The following is a 24,327-nucleotide window of genomic DNA, read 5'->3' on the forward strand; positions in this document are numbered from 1 at the left end:
AAATTAACTGATTTCAAAGCAYTTAACAAATAAGATCTGTAGCATCACTGGTTTAATGATGGGGAAACATGATAGAATTCAGAACCAAAACAATGATTTAGATACTAATCCTGAAAACACTTGTTCATATGAATAACCTTACAAGCGCATTTGAGCTCTTAAGAACCACTTAAATACATAAAGTTAGTCAGGTGCAAAAGTATCTGAGGATCAGGTCCTTATCCACCAATACCAGCTGCAACTGGCTTCTCCTTCTTCAATTACCTTGAAAAAAAATGTATTTCTGCAGCAAAACACCATCTTTAGCAATTGATCCCCAGATTGGGAAGGGGGGGGGGAAGTAAAAACAGTAAAATCCATAGTTGTGATATGAAGTTTTTTCTCACTTGCAAAATTCTCCAGATTAAAAAGTAAATAAAGGATTAGGCATCTCTTCTTTAATCATGAGAAAACATACAACAAACATTTCCCTGACCTTTTTCACGTTTAGAAATCAAAAATTACGTTGTCAAAAACTTTTCAAGCGTGATACCAGCATCCATATGTTTGAGGTTATGCAGAAGGTTTCAGCACATGACATTTGAAGTGCTGAGTAATGTGGCTAATATCAGGGTTTGTCTTGATCATATAAAGATATTCTGTTCCCAGAGAACTCATTATTATATACTAAATTGCATATGAGAACGACAATATAAGTAAACTACAGAAGGCCAACACCTATGCCCCCAAAGCAACAATATTTTATAATATTTTATAATATTTTTTAGATATAAACAATATTTTATAGATATTCAGTACATCTAGGAAAAAATTGAGTGTCTGACTTCTTATTGACTTCTTATTTTGATTCTCCCAAAGGAAGATTTTTTTAACATATAAATTTATGATAGAAATGCAGATGACAAAGCAGGGGAGGCAACAGTTTGCCAAAGCCTGATGAAAGTGAAAAATACTGATTTTCTCCTTTCTGGATTACCTCCAGTCAGGCATATTTCTCCAGTCCCTCTGGGGCTTACATCTTCTGTGAAGGGCGTAGCAAGCAGCACTTCTCTGCTACTGAAAAAAAAGTGCTGCCATCTCAGAAGAAATATTGCTTAAAAATGACAACATTATTACACATACCCACTGAAGTAACTACTTTTCTGCTTTTAGGAGGGATGTTCCATTATTTTCATCAGCAATCCAGTTTATCCTATATTGCCTTATTTTCTCACACTGGATCAAATACGGGGTAAAAGTAGATCATAGAATCATAGAATCAATAAGGTTGGAAGGGACTTCTGGAGATCATCTAGTCCAACCTAGGGTCAACTAGAGCATGTTAGACAGGGTTGCATCCTGGCGGGCCTTGAAGATCTCCAGAGAAGGAGACTCCACAGCCTCTCGGGGCAACCCGTTCCAGGGCTCCGTCACTCTCACAGGGAAGAAATTCCCCCTCACGCTCAGGCGGAACTTCCTGTGGTTCAGTTTCTGCCCATTGCCTCTTGTTCTGTCACATGGGACAACTGAAAAGAGTTTGGCCCTGTCCCCTTGACACCCTCCCTTCAGGTACTTATACACATTGATAAGATCCCCCCTCAGGCTTCTCTTCTCCAGGCTAAACAGGCCCAGCTCTCGCACCTGTACCTCATAGGGCAGGTACTCCAGACCTCAGATTATCCTCAGAGCCCTATGCTGGACTCTCTCCAGTAGCTCCATGTCTCTCTTGTCCTGGGCAGCCCAGAACTGGACACAGGACTCAAGATGAGGCCTCACCAGGGCTGAGAAGAGGGGCAGGATCACCTGCTGGCAACAGTCTTCCTAATGCACACCAGGAGACACATTGGCCTTCTTGGCCACAAGGGCACATTGCTGGCTCATGGTCAACTTGTCATCCACCAGCACTCCCAGGTCTTTCTTTGCAGAGCTGCTCTCCACAGGGTCAGCCCCCAGCTTGTACTGATGCCTAGGGTTATTTCTCCCTAGGTGCAGGACCCTGCACTTGCCCTTGTTGAACCTCACGAGGTTCCTCTCCGCCCAACTCTCCAGCCTGGCCAGGTCTCTCTGAATGGCAGCGCATCCCTCAGGTGTATTGGCCACTCCTCCCAGCTTGGTATCATCAGCCAACTTGTCCCCTCATCCAGGTGCCAGATGAAGTAGGGCACTAGATTTCTGCAGAAGGGAAAGGACTGGAGCACCTGAAACATCATGTTTATAGCATTACATCGTCTAGAGAAAGTCATCCTGAAATTAGAGTAAATTTGTTCCATATAGCTTAGATCAGTTCCAAATGATATAAACTGTACCTTCTACAAAATACACACTCCCCCCGCCCCCCCGCTCCGAACTAATGAAAATATGGGGAGTTACCCTGGCTTAGATTTAGCAAAGGTAATTATTTTGTTAGTCAGTTGCCTCACCTAAATCAGGATGAAGGTACAACTGGTTTCAGAGAACAAACTATATCTGTATATGTATGTATGTATACTTTAAATGTGTGTGTGTGTATACAAATATATAAATAGTTTTTCTTCCTAGAATGCAAAGAAAGCTAAGGACATGTCTCAGAATGAACAATCATAGTGACTAATATTTTCTTTGAGTGAAGAGAAAATGAGGAAATGTCATCATGATTTGCTTCTTCATATGCTCAGTAAAAAAAGGTAGTTTTACTTCTGGTTTCCCAGGGGAAAAAAAACCACAGAAAAGATATTTTCATGGGGACATCACATCAGTTCTGCGCACGCTGACATGTTGGTCATTCCTGCTGTGTTCCTCTTGTTCAATAGCCGATCCTTGCTCAACAAGTTCAGTGGGACATTATCAGGCTATCAGATAGGTAGGGAAATAGTTTCAGGGGATGTGGAATATTATACTTCCCTCTGATACTGTACCACTCTGTTTGGGTAAATGCATTTGACAGAAACTCATCAGCAATCTTACATGAGATTCTCAGTGACTCCATTTGGGGTGAAGTTGAAAAGAATTAGCATACAGGTCCAAATTCAAACTTACATTACATTACATTCTACTGGCCAACCATTGGCCAAACCATCTTTGTGTAGAAATGTATCACATCACACAGAAGAGCTTTAATTCAACATATACTTTTAAGAAGCCTTTTTCACGTCAGATTCATTTCTCCTGCTCGTGGTCACAAGGCCCATTGCAGCTCTTTAGTCTCTCCCCTGGATCTTTTATCTTTCCCACCTGTGATTATTTGAAAAAGAAAGAAGCCTGTAAGGAAGAATCACACAGGGCTCTTGCCTACTTGCTGGTACTGTAATGAGGATCACTCATTACCAAAATTAAAGCTTAGTTTGCTGTGTGAGTCATACCTGTCCATGTGTGCTTTCACGAAGGTTTGCTTTCCCAGAGGGCTCACCATGCTCTCGCTGCAGGTCAGGAGCAAGACCCGCTGCTGCAGGCCTGAGCAGGAGGCCCCAGGTGAGACCACTGTTTTCCGAAGAGGATTGTGAGAGAAGCTGTTTCATGAGGCAATGCTGCCAGGAAGAACACAGTCACTTTTTCAGACCCATTTCACCTGCTACTTTTGGCTCTTTTTAGCAGCACAAAGAAATAATTTCTTTTCCTGGATTTGGTCATTATTTTTCCACAGCTTACAAAGATCCTATATTTAAGAAAGACATCAAGTAAATTTCTTTGGGCTTTATTCCATAAAATCTGTCTGGAGTTCAGTCTTAGCACTAAATTATGGTACTAAGTAGGACTAAATTTACTCTTACAATTCTTCAGACACATTCTACAATCTAGAGACTGTCAGAAAAATGCTGTTTTACTAAACCTGAAATTCTATGTTCAAAGAATCATAGATCCAGAAAGTTTTCAGTAACATGTTGATTTCTATCCTGTCTTCCTTGGGGCCAGGAACCCTACAAATTACAGGGATCCCTGGCTCCTGGGGAAGAAAGACTCTTTGGTGGCTGATGGCTCCCTGAGGCCCTGGGAATGCTGGGCAGCTTTGCCATATTGACATTCTCATCAAATTTTTCCTGGGTAAGAGCAATGCAACTACACACAGCACTATTTCACAGAGCAGCTGCAAGACCTAAGGAAAGTCAAATCTGTTGGAGAATTTATGGAGGAAAAAGAATCGATCCTACTCTCTCTAGATGGAAACTTAACTTTAAAACTAAATTTTCCATGAACTTGGAAAAAGATGATTTTTGGCGAGCTCTGTATGTAAACATTGAAAATTCTCTAAGCAATAGCTCTAAAACAGAACTGGGATAATTCACCAGAATCATCAACATTCACGAAAAAATAATAATCATTTTTCAGTGGCACCTCAGACACAAAAACGTACTCTCCTTGGTACCATAAAACACAGGAACTGAATTTAGATTAAAAATATAAACTTCTATTATATGGTATCACTGCCAGGCTTCATCAGAACTAAATCATATTTCTGCTAACGGAGAAAACAACTTCAGCTAAAACCAAGCAAAATAACTAGTCTAAAAATCTGTACTAGCAATACAGAAGTCACTGAAGAGGGAAGATAAAAGCTGCTAACAAGAACAAGSTAGACTGTGACACAACCTCTCACTGGCAGCCTGCCTCATTACAGGAAAGCATGCACAACCCAAGCAGACTCTTATGAAGACAGTGTCAGTGGTTTCAAATTAGAAGCAAAAATGAAGAGAGAAAGCCTCCTATGAAACCAAAAGGGAACAAGTGTGCAGCTAAAGTGACAGGGGAGAGACTGCCCAAAGGAGATGCTTTCTATTTGAATGCTGAAAATGTGAAAGAAGTCGAGACCAAATTATTGCTTCAAAATGGCTAGGGAAAAATGACAAACTTAATTAAAAAGTTTGTGCAGGGGAAAGCTATATGTGGTCTTAGCAAGTGGGAAAGATAGCAAACTTCTTGCTATCTTGTTACCAGATGAAGACTCACAAATGACAGATAGACATTGATGACAAAATCATAATGTGAATAGATATGCTTGATATGCTGTAGCTAAGCCTGACAGCTACTCAGGGATCCTTCTCTTTCACTTTGGCAACACATGTATAACTTAAGCCAACAGAGTACTGTTGAACTGAACTGATGCCTTCATGAGTCCTGGTGGGCATCTGCAAAGCCTGGGGCCAAACACTCACGCCTCTGCTGTAGTGCTTACAGTGCATTACAGTTCCAAAGGCCAACAGGGTCTTTGATCTTCATGGGAGACTCCTCTTTCATTTCAGACACAGGCCACTGATCTGACAGCGAGGCTGATAAGCAAGCCTAGATTTTATGATCCTGTTTCTACTTGCATGTTCACTCTGATGCTCCTGGTCACAACAAGGACAAGGGCCAGAAATTTCCAAAGCACCATGATGATTAGAATGTCTCTCTAAAAGAGGCAAACTGCATTCAACTGCTGGAAAAAAATATTACATAGTCTCACTGTTCATGTCCCACTGCTGGAGCCTAGCCATTACAGCAGGTAGGCATATCATATTTCTGACAATTGGAAACATCCCAGGAAAGCCAAGGAAAAAGACTTACTAGAGGCAGTAATAATCTAGATAGAAGGATTTAGAGAAAAAAATTAAAGATATTTTCTTCTGAATAAGTGAATAGAATTATCACTATTCTTACTGTACTTGAAAGGAAGCCTACCCCCAGGGATAAAACCCTGAAGGACTGAGAAAGAATGAGACTCAGCTAGGTAGAGTTATAATTGGAATGAGAAGTGATTATTTTATTCTGCACCTTTCTGCCTGACTTTTGAACACCTAAGAAAAAAAAACACTTCATTCCAAAACTCTTGAGGCAGGAACCACACCTCCCATCACAGATAAACTTGTCCAGGTAATCCCATCAAAGCCAAATCCTACTTATCTTGTTTGCTGTACAGAGACCCCCTGATTCTAAACCACTATTTCCCTCTTCAATTCATTACCTTCAGAAATGAAATATTCTTCTGGAATGCACATGTATTATTATTACCATGCAGTTCCATTTCTAAGGCATAAAAGCCCTCCTACCAGTCCGCCCCCCCAGTTTCATATGGCAATGATGAAAACTTTGTTTACTGTTAATAGTAACATGGAATATTTGTAGTACATATATGACAGTAGCCACCAGAAGTGCCAGTCAAGATAGAGGCTGTGGTGAGATTTACTAACTGTCTGAAAGCTCTTGATAGCTGAGAGAGTGACTGAGTTGGAAAACCTTTCTGCATCATGCGGAGGAGGCACAAGATAACAGGCAAAGGTCAGAGGTAGCTGGAGTTTGTTTGCCTCCCCCACAGGCTCATAACAGCACATATAAAGAGGGAAGAAGACAGTTGCATGGAACTGCTGGGAATAGCTCAAAAGCCAAGCGAGCTTTTCCATAAGTTTAATTCTCCCTCGGTCCTTCCTAAGCCAAGAGGAATGTTAAGACAGGGGGTAGAAGAGAGGGAGGTAAGGGAGGTAATATACGTACATTAAAGGAAAATGCATTAAGGCATATAAGTGCAAAGACATTATGGGAATGGGACCATGTAACTACCTCTACAGGGACCTGTACATAAAAGATGTCTGTATCACAACATTGTGTCTGGCGGTATGTTTCTGTCAGACACACTATATTGAGCAGCAAAAACCCTGTGTAGAAAGCTAATTTTGGTGAGTGTGGATGATTAGGCATCCTACACAAGTCAGCACCCAAATGAGCTATTAAGAAAAGTGATGGATACAGTTTGCCTAGAAGATCACGAAGTAAAACATCAGAACAACAGGGAAGTTATACTTCGAAAATGCCACATCAGAGCTTTATTTGTTTGGTCCTATAAGTATGTTACACATTTTTCATTTGGCCAGCTTCCAAAACAAAGGCAGAGCTTCATGTGACCTACATGTTAACAGATAAGATACCTGCACAGACAGCAAATCACGTCGGCCTTTCACAGTCAGTGGAGAGAAACTAGCAGGATGCAGTTCATCTAATCTGATCCATATGGGCAATAGAAGATGAATCATGCCCTACAGGTGTCTAAACCTCCCCATTGACTGCAGATGGAGCCTAGGTGACTAACTCTGGCACAGACATTGTGGACACTTACTTTTTGTCAAATGAATCTCTTCCTTCTCTCCCCCCTCCCCAATACCTGCCTCCCAGGCATTCACATGTCTCAGTATTAAAGGTATGATTAATGTTTTTATTATTTTGAGAGTGACAYCTGCTAGTTCCAACCTTGCAGTATGATCCATGCTGCCTCCAGAAGGCCTTTTTGGACTCTAAAGGCATCAAAGCTTTCATTTGCCTCCTTGTTCACTTCCCTGAGATTAGTGCTTCCTAGCATCTTCACATGAAAGGAAGATGTTGCTCCACCATGCGAGTCATCCTCCTGCTGCTAGCATCACTGCTCAGTCCTGGCCATGGTCCATCACATGGAGCTTCACTGAAGTGAAGTAGGATCTTCACAGAGTTGCAACTGTTAGATGATGGAACAGGCATCCAAACCAACCAAGAAATCACACCAACAAATTCAATTAAAAAAAATMTTGTATCTTAATGATTCAAACTTCTCTAAAATTCTCAATCTAGTCAGCAAGCTCAGGTCCTGGTTTAGCAGGCAGGTAAGCACGTGTCTGGTTTCAACTAGGCATTGGCTATGGACTTAGGAAAGCAATTTGCTCAAATGAGACCTCTACAGKGCATCAGAGCATCTGTAGAGCGCTCCAGCTATAAATGCCTGGCCCTACTGAAATCAACAGCAAAGCTGTCRTTTATTTGACTGTGACCAGAACTTCACCCTAGTCATCTCTTTGGTTTTGTGCACAGCCAATGGGCAAATATTAAAGTTTGAAGTCAGAGTATTTATTATGCTATAAACTACATTTTGATAAGCTATCCTCTTGCCCTTCCCTGTTCTTAGTTGAAACACTAACTTTCTTTTACTACACAGTAAAAATAAACCTGCCGTATCAGGTTCAATTTCTTTCATACCACTCCATCAGAATGTTTGTTCTTCTTTATCACTGAGATCAATATTTATACATGTGGGTGGAAACTGTTCTTTCTGTTCACCAAGCTGTTTTTGTGTTAAAGTTTAACGTCACTGGAGGGATAGTAAATGACAACTAAGCCTACATCACCAATAATGCTTTATTTATTTAATTAAATAATGTGTTTTACTGAGAAAGCCAGACATATTTTTCCCAGCCAAGATCCTGAACACAGTCAGTTTTCACTGTAATGAGCTCTTAAWGACTGCCTTTATTTTAATGACATCATTTATTTTTAATCACATCTCCACCTTTAGAAATGTTGGGCACAATCTAGTCGTATACTGGCTTTACASCACTATGACAAGTTACCTCATAGTACAACGGTTGACATAAAAAGTTAAAAAGAGATGAAAATCAGATCTGATGACTCTCTGTTTTTATCAAATCTCATTTTTTTCAGCTTCATATATGCCCAACATTTTTTTTAAGCAAGAAAGAACTATTACATTTATTTTTCCTTCAAATATTTTTCCAAAGACCATTGTCTGCTGTAAGGAATATCTCTTCTGAACTATAGGGCCAGCACAATTTTCAAAAGCATTTTTTTATGTCTTTTTGTGAAATAATTACTTTTTTAGATCATTTTYCAATTTTAACAAGCATTCTAGTAATTATTAGCCACTGCAAGGAAGCTCTGAGATGGCTTACAGTTCGAGTTCAGTTCAGATAAAYATACAAAAGTTCAGCTGCTTATGCGACTGCTTGCACTTCTTGAGTCTGCAGAACAAGTCTGGAAACCTATCAGGCTCTCCATCTGAGTGCCCCCACATGCCAAGTCATGCCAGGAATGCTCCAGTTGCATTTTTTCATGGTGCTTCTGCAAGTCTGGTTTTGATCCTGTGCCGAAYCAAGAAACACAAAGGTAGGTGACAGGGAAAATAATGGGTGAGGCCAGAAAAGAGGTTCTCTTCCTCAGAAAATGGGAGGGSTTTCAAGAACCAGCCAAAAGCTGCAGAGTGAACTACCCCATGACAAAGGGCCATGGAAAACCTCAATATTTTATTTTTTGTTGAAGCATGGGCACATTGACTTGCTCTAACTTTCTCTTACACAAACGTAACAACTAGCCTGTACAGATTTTAAAAAGATTCCAAACAAAAACACTTCTGTCTCTCAGGAAAAGGTTAGAGAACAATCAGATATAACAAACAGATGTGAATCACTAATGAGCAGATCCTAAAAAAGAATTTAAACCCAGCAACAGCTTATGGTCCAATACCTTCATCTGCAAATGTGATGCCTGTCCCTTGAACCGACCTAGGTGCCTCCCTGTTCCAAGAACCGCCTCACTCTGATACTTTTACCTTCCCCTTAAACTCCACTTATGCTGGTCTTCAGAAACTGTGCCTAAATCTTCTGAAGTGCCACACCTAACAAACACGCTCAGGACACACTTAAAGGTGGGTCCCCGTTCCTCAGCAAAGGCAGTTAGAAAGATTTATTTTTAAATAATGCTACTGCAAGTGGAGGCGCCCAACCAGCTAACTAGCTTTAGATCCTTCCTGCCAGGGAAATGAAGGGGCTGGATACATCACACTGAAGCCTGTGAGGACTCAAACACACTTTCCAAAAAAGCACTTTGATCTCCAGGATACAGATCATTCCGGGTGAGGAACTCCATGCTCTCTTGTTAAAATCAAGTCCCTGTGAACCCAAGAAGGTAAGAGTCATCAGTGTTGAGATGCAGAAGCAAACAACATTCTGGCACTCAAGGACAGCAAAAATGGCAGACCAGGGTTTATAACCAGTTCTGGGCCTCCAGACTCTCAGATAACCTAGTATAAGTAAGAAAAAAGTATTTCATCTGCAATAGCATTGGGACATTTTCCAAAGGGGGCCCATTCAGGTTTTCTTTACAATTTAGATCCTACTGTGACAGGTTTTTATTATTCTTCAAAAGGCAGCCTCAGTAGTGACTAGCTTGTCACATTTTGAGCAGTATAGATAGTAGAGGCAGAAACTGGAGAGAAGGATGGTAGTCTTTCTTTTGATTGATCAGCAAGAGCATAAAGCTTCACTGTGGATGGAGCTACATTGGGCACAATACAGCCTCAGCAATTTAAGTAAAACTGAATTTTCCAGTCTGAGGACAAAGTAACAGTCTCAGTCCCTGCACTACAGAGCCTCCACCAAAAACAGGAGAAGCAAAGTAGTTGGGATGCAAATTAGATGCTGTCCATGATCTCCTCACCAATTCACCTGCTAGGGATTACCGTGCTACCTTGTCTCAGAAAAGCTTGGGTGGTTTGTGGGGAGACAGGCCTGTGTGTACATTAATAGGACCATGCTTCAGAAGCTACAGAATAAAATATGGATTTGGTCAAAATTGTTTCTGCATGTATGAGCAGCTTGTGTGCTCAGGTGCTAATAATGTCACTACCAACCTTGTTTTTCACCTTTATGTCTTAAAACTCAGTAGAACTACTTGTACCCAGGACATCTGTAGGAGTAAAGATAGGGAAAATTTGAAAACACAGATGTCCCAATAAACCTCATATATTTTGATGACAACAGATTTTTTTCAGGAGAAGCACGTATGTAAATATAAATTGCAAAATCAGGCTCTAGGGAGAAGCACACTTGTCCTTTCAACTTCTGCAGAAGCAAAGAGAAGTCAAAAAGTGTTACTTTGCGGAAGATGCCTACCCACACTAACACCCTCTTCTGCCATGCGTAAAAGAGTACTGCCAGCATCTACAATCTTATTTCAACTCTGCCAGTGTCTGATATTTCCCTCACTCCCCTTCAAACTCCAGTTATAGTTAAGAAGAAACTGCATCATGGTTTTCATTTTCATTTTTTGTTTTAAAGACGTAGGTTTTAGAGCTCTCATGGCTTCAAAGAATAGCTTGAAAATATAAACCAAATCCATGCTACAGGCTGTGAAAACAAACTCAAGAACCCTCAGTATATGTAAGAAGAAAAAAAYACAGTTTTAAGCCAGTCTGTACTTTTGTGTAGCTATGCATTGTTTTTTTCTTTTTTTTTAACATATCACAGGATCATTTTTGTTTTAACAATTTATCACATGCATCTCTTCAAAGTATGTTGGAATACTTGAAAAAAGCCTCTAATTGAAATGTATTATTTTGTTACAGTGAATTTCTAGCTGCAACACTATATGAAAGCAGAAAAGGGTTTCTTTCTTTAAAGACATGTCGATATAAGATGGCCACTATTTTATTCTTAAAATAGAAAGAACAGAATGCACACATTCATGCAGGTATCTACTCTTTCTTTCTCAGAGGTAGTGGAACTCGTGCAAGACAAATGATAATGTTTTCAAATGTGTGCCTTTAACTTGCATTGCCTTTGACAGAGCAATGCATATGCAGTCTGGGCTGACTCTGGCTGTGTGGTTTCACTCAAAGCCAAATTACTCACTAAATTCAACCTCAAGGAAGTGATCGCGTTGGAGTGCAGCGCTGGCCACAGCCATCTACGCCGTATTCCTGACAAGCGTGGGGCTTGTTCCACAGAAATCCATTACAGGGGCATGCTGCTGGCGCTGTGAGGAGCAACACAATTAAAGCCAGGAAAAAGGGGGTGGAGAGGAATTGAGGGATTAATCCCATTACATTACAACTTTTCTTATTTAGTGAAGAGGAAATACAATTAGGCGGAACATATTAAACACACCTACACRGATATCTAAACATCTCCCTGCTGCATTAGAATTCCTGCCTGAAGATGAAACAGGCAGACTCTGCTTCTTTAATCAAATTAGAAAACTGAACTTAAAATTATCCCCCTCCAGAGAGATATTTGCACCTCCAAACATGTTCAGCAAGAYAGAATATGAAGCCGAAAGGAAATTACTGAATTATTTATTATGGTTTTCTAATGGTCTGGGCTTACAATTTCAGATAGTAAAATGTACTGTAGAAAATGACTGATTACAGTGTATACCGGAAATTTGGGGGAATTAAAAGAAAGCCACTTTGCATAATATTGCACACTTCCATTTCTTGAGGAAAATTAAAAAGCCATTGCTCCTGACTAAAGATGAGTATAATTGCAAGCAAGGGAGTTTGGGACACGGGGAAGGGAAGAGGAAGATAGGAAGAGGGAAGGGGAACTACAACAAAGATTCAAAGAGTTTGCAGAGGTTAACATACCAAATTAGGTAGTGCTAGAAAACACAATTGAGGGCAAGCCTGCCTTTCAAAAATGTGTTGGACAACAGCCCACTTTCATGCAAGAAAGTGAACGAGAGATTTGGTAAAATCTGGCATGGCCAGATGTCCTCCAGCAACGGGTCTCTTACTCCCTGCATACCCAAGTGAGGTGTTCAGCCCCTTCTGCTTGGCACCAACTCTGCACAGYGACAGCAAAGGCAGAATCACACCTGGAGACGTTCAAGCATAGATGCGTGTCCTGCACGGGGAGCAGGACCAGGGAGGTCCATCTGCCGCCCTCCTCGGGAGGACTGCTGAGCTCAGGCATCTCCTCGGGTTCCAAGCGCTGTGGCGAGCTGTGGCGCTGCGTGGTTCCACTGTGGGATACTTCCCCAGCGATCGGGGGGAAGTCGGGGAGCGAGGAGCAATTAGCACTGCATGCCAAAGCACGGGGAGTTTACATTAGCAGCTTTCACTCATGAACTGGAGAATGTGGGGACTAATTACATTCTGCTGCACACACTGGGGACAGATTCACTCCCTTCTGCAACAGCACGATTCAGAGCAATCTCAGGAGTCTCTCAGAAAATCTCTCCTCTGGACCTATCACAGATTTTCACATCAGAAGCAGGAATCCATTTTTGTTGTTAATAATATTGATATGTATGGATTTCTTTAAGTCTTGCAGATAAATAAAGCAAATTCTGAGTGTAATAATGTCTAATATTTATATACACYGAATACTTGTATACATATATATATACACAAACCTATATATACCTAATGCATTTGTACCTATTTGCATATAAGTACATACATATACATATGTATATATGTAATTTTATATATTCCTAAGGTACTTRCACTAATGCAAATATATACCTGCTAAATCTTTCACTATATTTGTATATATTACACATACTTATTTATTTAATGTTTATATATAACTAAAGAAAATAAGGCATTGTTAAAAGTAGTTTGCTGGCTTCCAAATTCCAACCAGTAACAGAAATGAGGTTTGCATCTTCCTGTCAGGTTAATATAACAGCCATGCAATTGTGTCACTGRTGTGCTGAAATGTGTAATAACACACTATAGAATTTGTATTTGGATACTGTATTGAAGACAATACTCTCAAGTAGCTGGCAACCACAGCAATTTATAGCCTTGGAACAGTCCCACATAGGTTTCTGAAATAATCAGAGGAATTGGTTTCCCAGCCATCTATCATACGTTATATGCTTTTGATTGTGGCTAAGGGACGTAAGTCTTCACTTATGCAGTTTTGTTTTATAACAAAAGCTTTATGCTTTTCTGTACAACAAGCTCATAGTGCTAGACTTCGGTGGTCTCATCCAAGTACGTAGCGGCTTGGGTTCCCTTCAGACACATTCTTTATTTCTTAGATAGCATGTCACTATTTAGGAAAACCTTCTGACCTGAGGCCACATATTTTAGTAGCCTGGATTTTACACTGAAAGTCAGTGACGGAAAGAGCATGTGTAGGCTTGTAGGTCAGATTTTCAATGTTGGCCTAATTGCTCCCATAAAGTGCTCCAGACTCTAGARGAAGCCTTGCTAGGCCAGTGTTTTTTTGGAACGCCCAACTTCGTATGTTAAGTTAGAGGCACTCTTCGGGGGAGCTAACTGAAGAGCTATTAGGAACTACTCATGAATAGGCAGATGTTTCTGGATCCTGTCCATTTTGAAGAGGCTTCCGATGAAATGATGAGGAATCTTTATAGGGATTTCTGCAGAATGTGGCTCATCCCGCTCTCCTCCCCCCTACCCTAGACCCACAACTATACAAACTCACTGACCAATGGATCACTTCCAGGCATGGTCAGAAGCTCAAAGAGACTCTGGCACACTGGTATCTCTCTGCTCAGGAGACTAAGACCATAACAACGGGTGTTCTGGAAASCTCCTCAAGACTATCAGGCATCAAGTGAAAAATTATATACATACATATACATACGTGTGTGTGTGTGTGTGTGTAATGAAATGAAAGGAAATAAAATTAAGTAAAATAAAATAAAATATGCTAATTCCTATCCAGTAAAGCCAACACAGCATTTTGCCTGCCAGTTTTGATGATAAGAGGTGGATATAGAAACAAGCAAGTTCAGAAGAAAAGCAGAAAGACAAGTAAGTACTCTCTTATCCTGAGCTCAGGTAAAGCTGCTCATACTGTAACTTTAGGAAGCAATCCACCTGGAAATCCCTCCAAACAGCCACTGCACATGTGCAGAGCAATTCTGTGAGTCAGACTTCCCCCCTTTGAAGCTGCCAGTGTTGGCAGGTCTGGGCTAGAGGAAATTCACTGTCCCTAGAGCATCAGTTCATTCTGGCTTTTCACAGGCAAGAGAATGGGCTTGTATCAAGGCAGAGATAATGCAGCAGGAACGGGAGGAGGAAGTGTATTTGGCTGATACCTTGATGGGGTTCCAGTCCTGTTGCTAAGAACATGAAGAAGTACAGCAACCTGCAGGGAGACCACACTGCTCACTCAAACTGTCAGTGCTGTTTTGCCAGGCTGTCTCTGCCACTGTCTCTCACCCAGGTCCAAGAATGATGCCTCCATAGGGCAAGGTCTACAGGGAGCTGGAGTTGGGGATGGTGTTGGGGAGACACAGCATAGGACGTTTTTTCAGACATATGGAAACTGTTGACACTGATGCCTTTTCTTCAAGGAAACTCATATACAAATGAGTGACAAACACACAGAAGATAATCTCAGTTTAAGAGTTAGTTACAAAATCAAATTACACAGTGGCCTTGCAGTAAGTGCCAACATAATGGGAGGTTTTCATTTTGGAGTCAGCTGGGAAACTTCAATTTTTCCCCCTTTGTTCTACTTCCAGTCATCCAAAACCATGCCAGCCTAGCTTTCTGTCCATGGATTACGTAAGCAACTTTCTTTATAACTCAAAAATGATATTTCTTAACAGTGGGAAAGGGTACAAAGTACTTTGCTTCCAGAGCATTCTTGTCTTGGCTAGCAGAGGAGCTAACTCAGCACATAAAAGATAGTCTGCCATCAAGCCTGCCTTGAATTTTCCTAAGTCTTTATTCTGAGATGTTGTTTAAGGGAGCAGAGACAATTTACATTACCAAGGAAAAACAGTGGCGTTGCCCTAATCAAAGTACTGCACCACTAAAGAAGAGCACAAGACAGCTATATTATCAAAGGTAAGACAAAATAGGGTGTGCTAGATACATACAAGTGTACATACCCATATAAATCCAGAGTCCACCCACATCTTTGGGGTTGATTTTGTATCAACTTCAAGGAGAATTAGAAAAATACAACCTATGCAATAAGGAGAAAATAACTACTAGTAGCTTAGAAGGCTTGTACAAGACATGCCATGGATAGAACCAGTGAGAGAGAGGGCAAACACATTCTTCCTTGTTTTTCACAGTGCAAGATATGAAGAGGAAGGGAAATACGTCTAAAAATACGCACGTGTGCGCATACACTTTTTCACAAAGCATGTAGCTACACTGTGGAATTCGTTACTACTGGACGTTATGGAGCCCRAGATTATAAATGGAGATATTAGTCCAATTCATAGAAGAAAGTTCACCATCAGTTATTAAACACAAGATTTGGGTATGCATTTAGGCATCTTCTTTCCACTTCTAAAATTTTTATCAAAAATCTGATTTTGCTGCTTCTGAGCATGAGGAAACGAGTGGCAAAAACCTTCTAAAGTGAATATAATTTTCTGTGGAAGCTAGCAAGGCATGAACTCTGAACCTCCAATGGATAGATCTGATCATCCAACCATCTCAAATACGCTGACATATCAATCCAGAAAATTAGGCAGCTGAGGCCAATGTCACTGTCCTATGTAGGATACATAGGATAGAGAGGCCACTATTCTATGGATGATTAATTCCTTTCCTGAAGAGACCATGGGAAGGGAGTTGATTTTGTTAGCAGTTTTATGAAATGCTTCATATATTATCTGTTAAGTGGAAACAGCCATTGCTCAAAATGGAAAGAGATACGTGTTTGTTATGTAACTTACTGAATCTCTTTTTCTCTTGTTTTTGCCAAGATCTGCTTGATAATGGTGTGAATTGTTTAGGCAAGCTCATGCAGCCTACAGACATATGTACATACAATTTTTAAAAGAACTTTCTGTTCCTTATTCCCAGGTACACATCATACCATGCAGCATATTTAAAAAACCTGCTATAGCGTGTTAATGGAGTGTGGAAATAACCCTGGAGGATAAGGCACGCTAAGTTTATTACATAACTTAAGAAATCTTGGCCAGGAAAAAATGTTGATCCTATTAAATAGGTTTTAATGAAGTCAAGATTTAGGTGATTTTTATAATAATATCTTCATTCCAGTTGCTGTTTGAGCATGCCAAGTTCTGTATCCCATTAGCCTACAAACTGTTATTGGTGGACTTTATTTTTAATTTTTATTTTTTAAGGACAGGATGGGAAGTTGCTTATGTTGGCTCCTTCTTGGTACTATTATTCTTCAAATTCTGATTATAAAGGGAATTCCAGTGGAGCCATTAATAAGTGAACAAAAATAAGTAGTTCTGAAAGAAATGCTCAGGGATTGTCCTCATTGCAAAATACATAGCCTGAATATAGGTATAGCATGCATAGCCTGAGTTTTTCCTTTCAGTTGATGTCTGTTTAGATATAAGGATCATTAGTTTGCATTCAGTAACGTTTAAACCAAACCTATAGCTAYAGGCTAGGCTATAGGCTAAAGATTTAGCTAGCGTATTGCTGCATTTGCTAACATGACCGTTTTGGCAACTTTATTCTTTCTGGGTGCAAAGAGACATTTACTGACTTCCACCAGTCACCCTGTGTACTGAGATAAGCTCCCTGGAAAAATTCATAAAATGACTCAAATTACTGTAGAGATTCCCAGGTTAAACCTCTCAGCAATCTTAGCACAATACATATTTGAGAGTTGGACCAGCAGGTACTCAAATACCCGTATTTCCTTTTATGGAGGAGCTGCTTTTCCCCAGACTAAAATAACTTGTGAGAAGAAAACACTAAACCAAACCAAAACAAAACAAACTTTAGTTATTTACACTGAAGTTAAATCAGCAGTGAAGACGTACCCTTTTCTGACAGCAAGCTGAAAAAAACAAAGTCCTTCAGCCATGTCACTGGTCTTAGTCCTAAAAGGTTATATTTCTCTTCTGGAGGGATTTGTTGCTTCAGATCAGTTTCTAACTGCTTTGTGATCTCACTATGAAGAAGCACACCAAGCTTTATGTTTGCTGCTGCAAAACTTGACTTTGAAGAAGTGTTAMAACAGAAACGCTAAATGAATTGTATTGAAAGCCTTGATTTTCCATTGAAAATTGTTCACTTCAAACTGTGACTGAAAGCTCATTACATTTATACATCACCCCAATGACTTCACGYTTTTTGAAGTATTTCATAAGGTCATGATGTTTATGTTATTTCCTTAACATACTTATTACAAAAGTGAAAATATGTCTTAAAATCATGGAGAGAAGTAGGGGAAAATCACCTCTTCATATAAATGCATCCTACCCTAAACCATAAATACAACATGGATTGTATATTTCTGTATGTGTGGTACTTCATATGACTAAAAGTTTCCCATTTTATTAAAAATAAAAAAAAAATGTGTAGAAGGTACCTTGGTTAAAACCTAGGTATCTGAGAGAAATGCAACAGAATCAAGTCTTGGTGAAACAGCAGAGACCAGCATGGAGTCCAARCCTTCCTTTTTAAACCTTTTTTGTTCTGCTTAGGAATTCCTGCCACTACGACGGGACYCCCAGCAGAGTTAATAAACGAGTACCAAGAAAGATCTCCCTATCCCTCTCCTAAGGACTTAGTCTCTCCTCYGAAGCAAACTTGCTTGGGCCACTTTAGCATGATCCACAAGGCTTGCTGGAGTGAGAAGATGAACTACTGGATGCTTTAAGGTTTTGACTTGGAAATTGAGCCAATTGGTAAAAGCATCAGTAAAACCCCATGYAGTCTACTAAGTTCACAAATGCAACACAACTGAAATTTTCTTTTAATATTTTCCCCCCTTTACTCTTGGATGTTCTGGCACATCATGCTTTGTGAAGATCAGTAAACTATAACCCCTAATGATCGCAGATACAAATAAAGTAAGTATATGGAAATATATACTACATAGACCTTCTGAGATGAACAAATATCAGTTTTCAAATATAACCATGAACAATGATATAATAAAAAAAATTAAATTTGGTAAAATAAATTACACATTCAGCAGTGAAGCTAATGTCACAGAAAGCTGCAAGAGCTGCAGGCAGATCACATGGGGCAGGTTTCCAAGAGTCATGAGTTTTTAGCTAAGAAACTCTCAGTCACATTAGTATCAAGGCAAAAAAAGATCTTATAGAGACAGAGCTACACTATCCACTATAAGAGCTATTGCATTACTAACCTGTATAAAGTACACTGCAAGACATATTTGCTTGTAGTTGCAACCTCTAGTTCTGATTTTACTTAATGGGAAACTTTACTTTAAATGGGAAACAACTCCACTGAAGTCACTGGAATTCCATATGTGCAAACACAAATCTCTCTGAATTCAAAGTGTACAGCTGATTTAGAGATAATCTYTCAAAGATGGCTTTTAAAACCCATCCTTTCACATGACAGCTGAGATTCAATATGTAATGGTCACTTCCAGGCATAATGGTCTCAAAGTGTAAGTTTCTAATGTGAGCTAGCTAAATTCAGAATGAAACTTCCTTCATCCATCCTCACAATAATTGTATCAGGATATTGCTGCTATGACAACAAYAACAAAGCCTCATGTTTTTTATTTTATAAAAAGAAACACTTCCTGACCAACATTCATTGTATTTCACATCTAATTTTTAAGGCAAACCAAGTATGAAGACATGCAATAGCCGCAACTGCATTCAATAAAGAAAATAATGGATAAAGACAGGCTCTGACAACGGGCTCTGACAAACCTTGCTTCTGCAGGTTTCTTATCACTCCTATTTGGCTGACCTCCCTGTGGCTGAAGATTGCCACCTCACAGCACAGGCAGAAGAAGGCGTACGTGTGTGTATCAGTAGTTTGCCTACTCCAGTTCAGAGTAGGCAACCTGCAGCTGCCAATAGCCTTATGTTGATACCCTGAAAGTGAGGTTAGACTAAGGCTATGAAGCACAGCAAAAAGTCATGGTTGCAGATTCCCTTCTGCTGGCACTGTTGTGGGAGCAGTAACCTCTGTCAGAGGGGTAGGAACCAAACGGCTAGAGGAAGCAAGAACCTCTTAAACCACCACAGCTGTTTTCTCAGGGAGCATGCGTCACTCTTTAATACAGTCTTTATGACTTATCATTATACTTTGGTTTCACTCTGCTACTGCTGAAAATCAGCAAAAACTTTGCAATTGACTTCAGAAGGGAGCAGAAGCCAGGTCTTTGCTATGGACTTCAAGCAAAAGGATTTACAACTATTTTCTTGCTGTTTCCCCTGTTTTCTTTCCCATACCTAAACAGAAGCACCCTTCATGCTTGTGTGTTATCCCAAAACGAACAGCAGTGACCACAGGAGCTTAAGTAAGTGAGCTTAGAAAGGCTTTATGGCCAGCTTTTGAATGTCTGGTGAGCAGCTCATTTCAGTGCGAACAGCAGTCGGTTGGTTCTGTGCACTCTTAATGTGGTATTTGCAGTGCTCCTTTCTGCCAGATGACATTTTAGGCCTTGGATGGTTTTACTCCCTCTGCTTGGTTTGGTTTCAAGTTTACATATAAACAGCCACTGCATGAGACGCCAACAAACTTTGACTCAATTCCTCATTAGAAAACAATTTTGTACTCCCACACAAATCCCACAAATGCTTCTGACTCTCTAATAAAGCAGCATTAAAAGCTTGCTCTCTGTCAAGAGCAAGGGCCAAAATATGGTTAGCACCAGAGTACCCCTTCTGGAATAAGAGAGTAGAGAAGGATCATGAGCCATCATCTTCTAAATGAAGTGCCTGCTGTTATTATCTTCTCTTGGGGTGTAACCCACAAGCAGCCCTACAGAGCAGGTGAAACCTCAGTGGCATGCTACTATGAAACACATGCCATTCTGCCTTTTCCAACCCCTCAAGTTAATTCTTACACTATATGACTAGTCAGAGACCTACAAGCATTACCACATACCTGATTGGTACAAATGTAATTATGGCTGAGGTAGAGTTGATCTAAAAATAAAACCATGGCTTAAAACTGTAGAAGATTTGCTACCAGGAAGTAACTGGTCCTCAATWCTCAGGTTCAGTTTACACAGATGATCGTTTTCAGATTCCATGTGGTTATAATGGAGCTATGTGAGTGCAAAAGGCAGATTCAAGCTGATTTCCAAGCTCTGCACAGAGAGACAACTAGCTTAGTCTCCTTGCCTCAGTTTCCTATCTAGACATAATACAGTGCTGTCTTCCTCTCGCCACTTGAGGATGTTTCCCTGGTTGTTTAAACATAGCTGTGTGCTTGCTCTGCTTAGGCTCAGTGCTGCCTGGAATATGTGCAGTTATATTCCTACAGCATCGGCTGGGGAGTCAAGACCTTTCTCTGGCTTCACTATTTACACTTTCAGGGCAGGGACTGTTCCTCCTGATATGTTCGTGTGGCACGTAGGACATGGGGACAAAAATTCCCACTGAGGCCCTTCAGGTGGCAATATCCTACAAAAAACTATGTGTGCCCAGACAGGCCCAATAGGATGACCCTGAACAGAGTGGAAGTATTGCAAGGCTGAAACACAAGCATGCCCGGTGTGTAAATCCACCCACCACAGAAGGCGAGAGGCTGGCTGCAGCAGCACTCCTCCAGCACTGATGCCTGGGTGCGCAAGTCCCAGGGGAGGAGAGACCGTTCCTCCTCTACACCTGCGAGTTACTTAAGCTAAATACAAAGAAGGAGACCTACCTTCCAGAGCTTATCTGCTGGGCAAAGTTAAGGGAGTTCAAGGCATAAAAGGGCCGAGTCACTGAGCTCAAAATGAAGCGTGTTAAAGCTCCTGGGGAGCAAGATACCCCAGAGGCCTAAACTCCAGGAGTAGGACACCCCTTCCCCAGGGGACTAAACAAATCCAGTTACCAAAGGCTTACTCTTGTGCATTGTGCAGGGTAACCTGCTCATTTTGGCTAAAACAGGTTTTAGTCCTCCCACTGCCACCCTTCCTTAAGATGTAGGTCCACCAGAAGATGTGAAGAGGAATAATTTTGGATGGGGAAAGCAGTGATAAGCAGCTGGGGCAGAACTCCATTTGGCACAGCTGCAGCCAGAAGACATGTATTTATAGCCTAGACTCCACCCAGGGGGTTAGGATTCTGATTTTCACAAGAGAAATTTCAATCTCTCACCTCAACTTGAGCAAAGTTTGTTTCTTAGAGGTTTGTGTTTGTCTGGTTTAGTCTGCTCTGCTCTAGCTCCAACCCAAGAGAGCCAATCTCTCCCCCCATCCCTCAGAATTTTTTGCTGCAAAGAATTAACCCAGACCAAACCCACAGATGAACTGGGAAGAGAAGTTGGGGGAATGGAACTGGCCTCTTTTGTGATGCACACAGATCATCTGAATGATTTTCATAACCAGAATGTTTTACCTGGGAGAGGGGAATGATGATGGTTCTAAAACTTTGTGCTCACCTCAGTAATTATCAGATTCTCAGAAATATCAGAAATATCAGGTCTGTGCCCCCCCCCCACACACACACACCTTCTGCCAGCCTGGAGAAAGGGGCTGGAAGCTCTATCTGTCTCTGGAGAGGCAGTGCTGAAACAGAAGCAGAGAGGTGGGATAGGAGGTCAGCTGCTAAATTCCCTGTATTTCTGCACATCAAGCAGGGAAATGGAGGCATTCAGAGAATGCCATCACCACCGCAACACCAGGAGCTTTCCAGACTGTCTTTACATATCATAGACAAACAAACAAGAAAGTTATTCAGACATTCCCTGTGCTTTTTACAGAACACTTTAGCGTCAACACTAATAACTCTCAGAGGTTGTAACARGATAAAAACACTAGCTTTGTCTATGAGCTAAACATCAAACTGAAGATCAGACTGCATCTGTGCACCTCAATAGCTGAAGTCTTTCCGGTCCAGGAAGCTGAAAGTCTAGCCCTGTCCAGATGTTTCCACACTATGCTAGCTGTATCAGGCTTTTACAGAGAGAGGCCTTTCAGAGCATTTCAAAATACTYGATAAAGTTTAGAGGCAGCAGAATCGCATCATCGTCTGCCCCACAGCATTTCCAGCCCTGGGCATTCACAACAGTAGTTTAACACCTTGGGTTAAGAAACAAAGAATAACAATCTACATTGAAACTGGAGGAAGCTAGGCAGAAAACAATTACTGAAATTGGAATCTGGCCAGAACTCCCTAGATGTATGGCCCTACTCCTGCACGCACAAATTAAAAAAAATGCCATCAGATGGTTATGAATAATAATAATGGGTGTTGAAGATTTCTGCCCCATTCAAAAGACTGTAGAGACTACTGCTTTGATGGGACAGAGTAATGGTTGAGAGAAAGACTGTCAACTGCTTAATCACCAAAACGTTTCCTGCAGCACCCACGGTCTCTGTGATGAAATCTCACCAACTATTGATTAGTCCCAGCCCTGTTGTGCATGCAAGATCAGATAAGGTCACAGCTTGAAGTGATTCACTGGTAACCTGGAAAAAAGGCTTCATATATGTAGCAACATTCATTAGCTTTAYTACTTAATGGAAAATATGCATTTTAGAGGAAAAGAAAAAGCACTGCCAGGATTATTGTTCTAAATCTTGTTACACATAACTAAGCATGAATGAGAGTTTACACACAGTTTAAACTTGTTTCCATCGTGGAAAAAGAAGAGAATATACTAAAATCTCTCTGTCTCAGGTCACACAGAAGATCTGAAAGTTGTGTTCCACTAAGGCCTAAAAAAGGAGTCCCRAAAGATTGCTCAAACTCTTAAATATTCTTTAACAAATTCATTTATCACAAATGTGTGGAGTGAATTTCAAACTTTGGGGCACTGGTTCATCCAGTTCTTATAACAGTCGTTCACTCAAAAACATCAGCTAATATTTACACTGAGTCATCCATCCACCAGACTTTTTCATTTGTGCATTGTCTTCTTTCAAATTACAAACAGCAGAGAACAGTGACATTGATTAGAAAATTTCAGCTTTAACTTTTATTTTCCCCCAACACAATATTCACCAGTTATCATAACAAAAAAAATTGTCTCACTGAAAGTTATTTGGTGACAATCAAAAGAAGTGAAACACACAAAAAGTACAACACACTGAATCAGCCAGAAGTAATATAACCACATTTTAGTACAGTACAGCTTGTATATATCCCAAAGAAGAGATATGCTAAGAATGTTTACAAAGATAGAAATGTGAATGCTCAGCCCTGACTTTATTGGCATGGGGAGAAATTCTCAAGGGGTTACAGTCTTCCTACAACAGATGTTCTTTACTGCGTATCTGGGAAACTGCAAAGCCACAGAACCCAAGAACTGTTAAAGTCTCTCTTCTAACAGGTAATTTTCTCCACTATGTATCTTTCTCAGGCTATACAGGCCCATCTTCCCTAGAGTTAATATGTTAATGATGTTAATAATGAAGAGTCATTGAAGAAGATATATTGCTTTACTGGAGAGGCAGGTCCTTCCTAGTTTCAGGATGATTCCTTCAGCTTAAGACAGCACCTAGCTTCTGCAGCTACTCCAGCTACTTTGTACTTCTCAAAAAACAACAAAAAAGTTACACAGCTGAATACTTAGCTACCTGGAAATTCTTCTGCCATACAGGGAACCATTGGAGCTAAAGATCTGTGCCATTGTTTTTGCAGTCCCAGAATAGCCCTGTTTTCTGAGGAGAGGATGTATGGATAAGGGTACTCAACTTCTTAGAGCCTTCTTGCAGGCTACTATTCCCTAATATTCCTCAGGGAGTGAAACGCTCCCTCTGGGAAGCTGCATACAAGGCAATATCATCCTTTAAGTGTTATCTTTTCAGCTGAGGATCCAAGGAGCTGCGGGGAATAATGTGAATCTCTTTTACTAAATAGCCTCACTTCCTACACAGGTTCAAAACCTCGGAGTATCCTTGTTGGGGTCAGTGGTAAAGGAATCAGAATTGCTTATTTTAGCCAAGCTTCTTTCCATACTGTGGAGGAGAAATCCATGCCCTAAAGACTATCTCCATGGCA

General features: G+C 40.6%; 1 long non-coding RNA gene across 3 annotated transcripts in view; it reads right to left on the bottom strand.

The window, feature by feature from the left end:
- LOC146601486 (uncharacterized) overlaps positions 1-24,327 on the bottom strand; it is a 75,630-nt gene that overhangs the window by 36,561 nt on the left and 14,742 nt on the right. The gene's annotated exons all lie outside the window — the stretch shown is intronic.

Source organism: Rhea americana, unplaced genomic scaffold (assembly GCF_003343005.1).
Source record: "Rhea americana isolate MKP2758 unplaced genomic scaffold, rheAme1 scaffold_101, whole genome shotgun sequence".
Lineage (NCBI taxonomy): Eukaryota > Metazoa > Chordata > Aves > Rheiformes > Rheidae > Rhea > Rhea americana.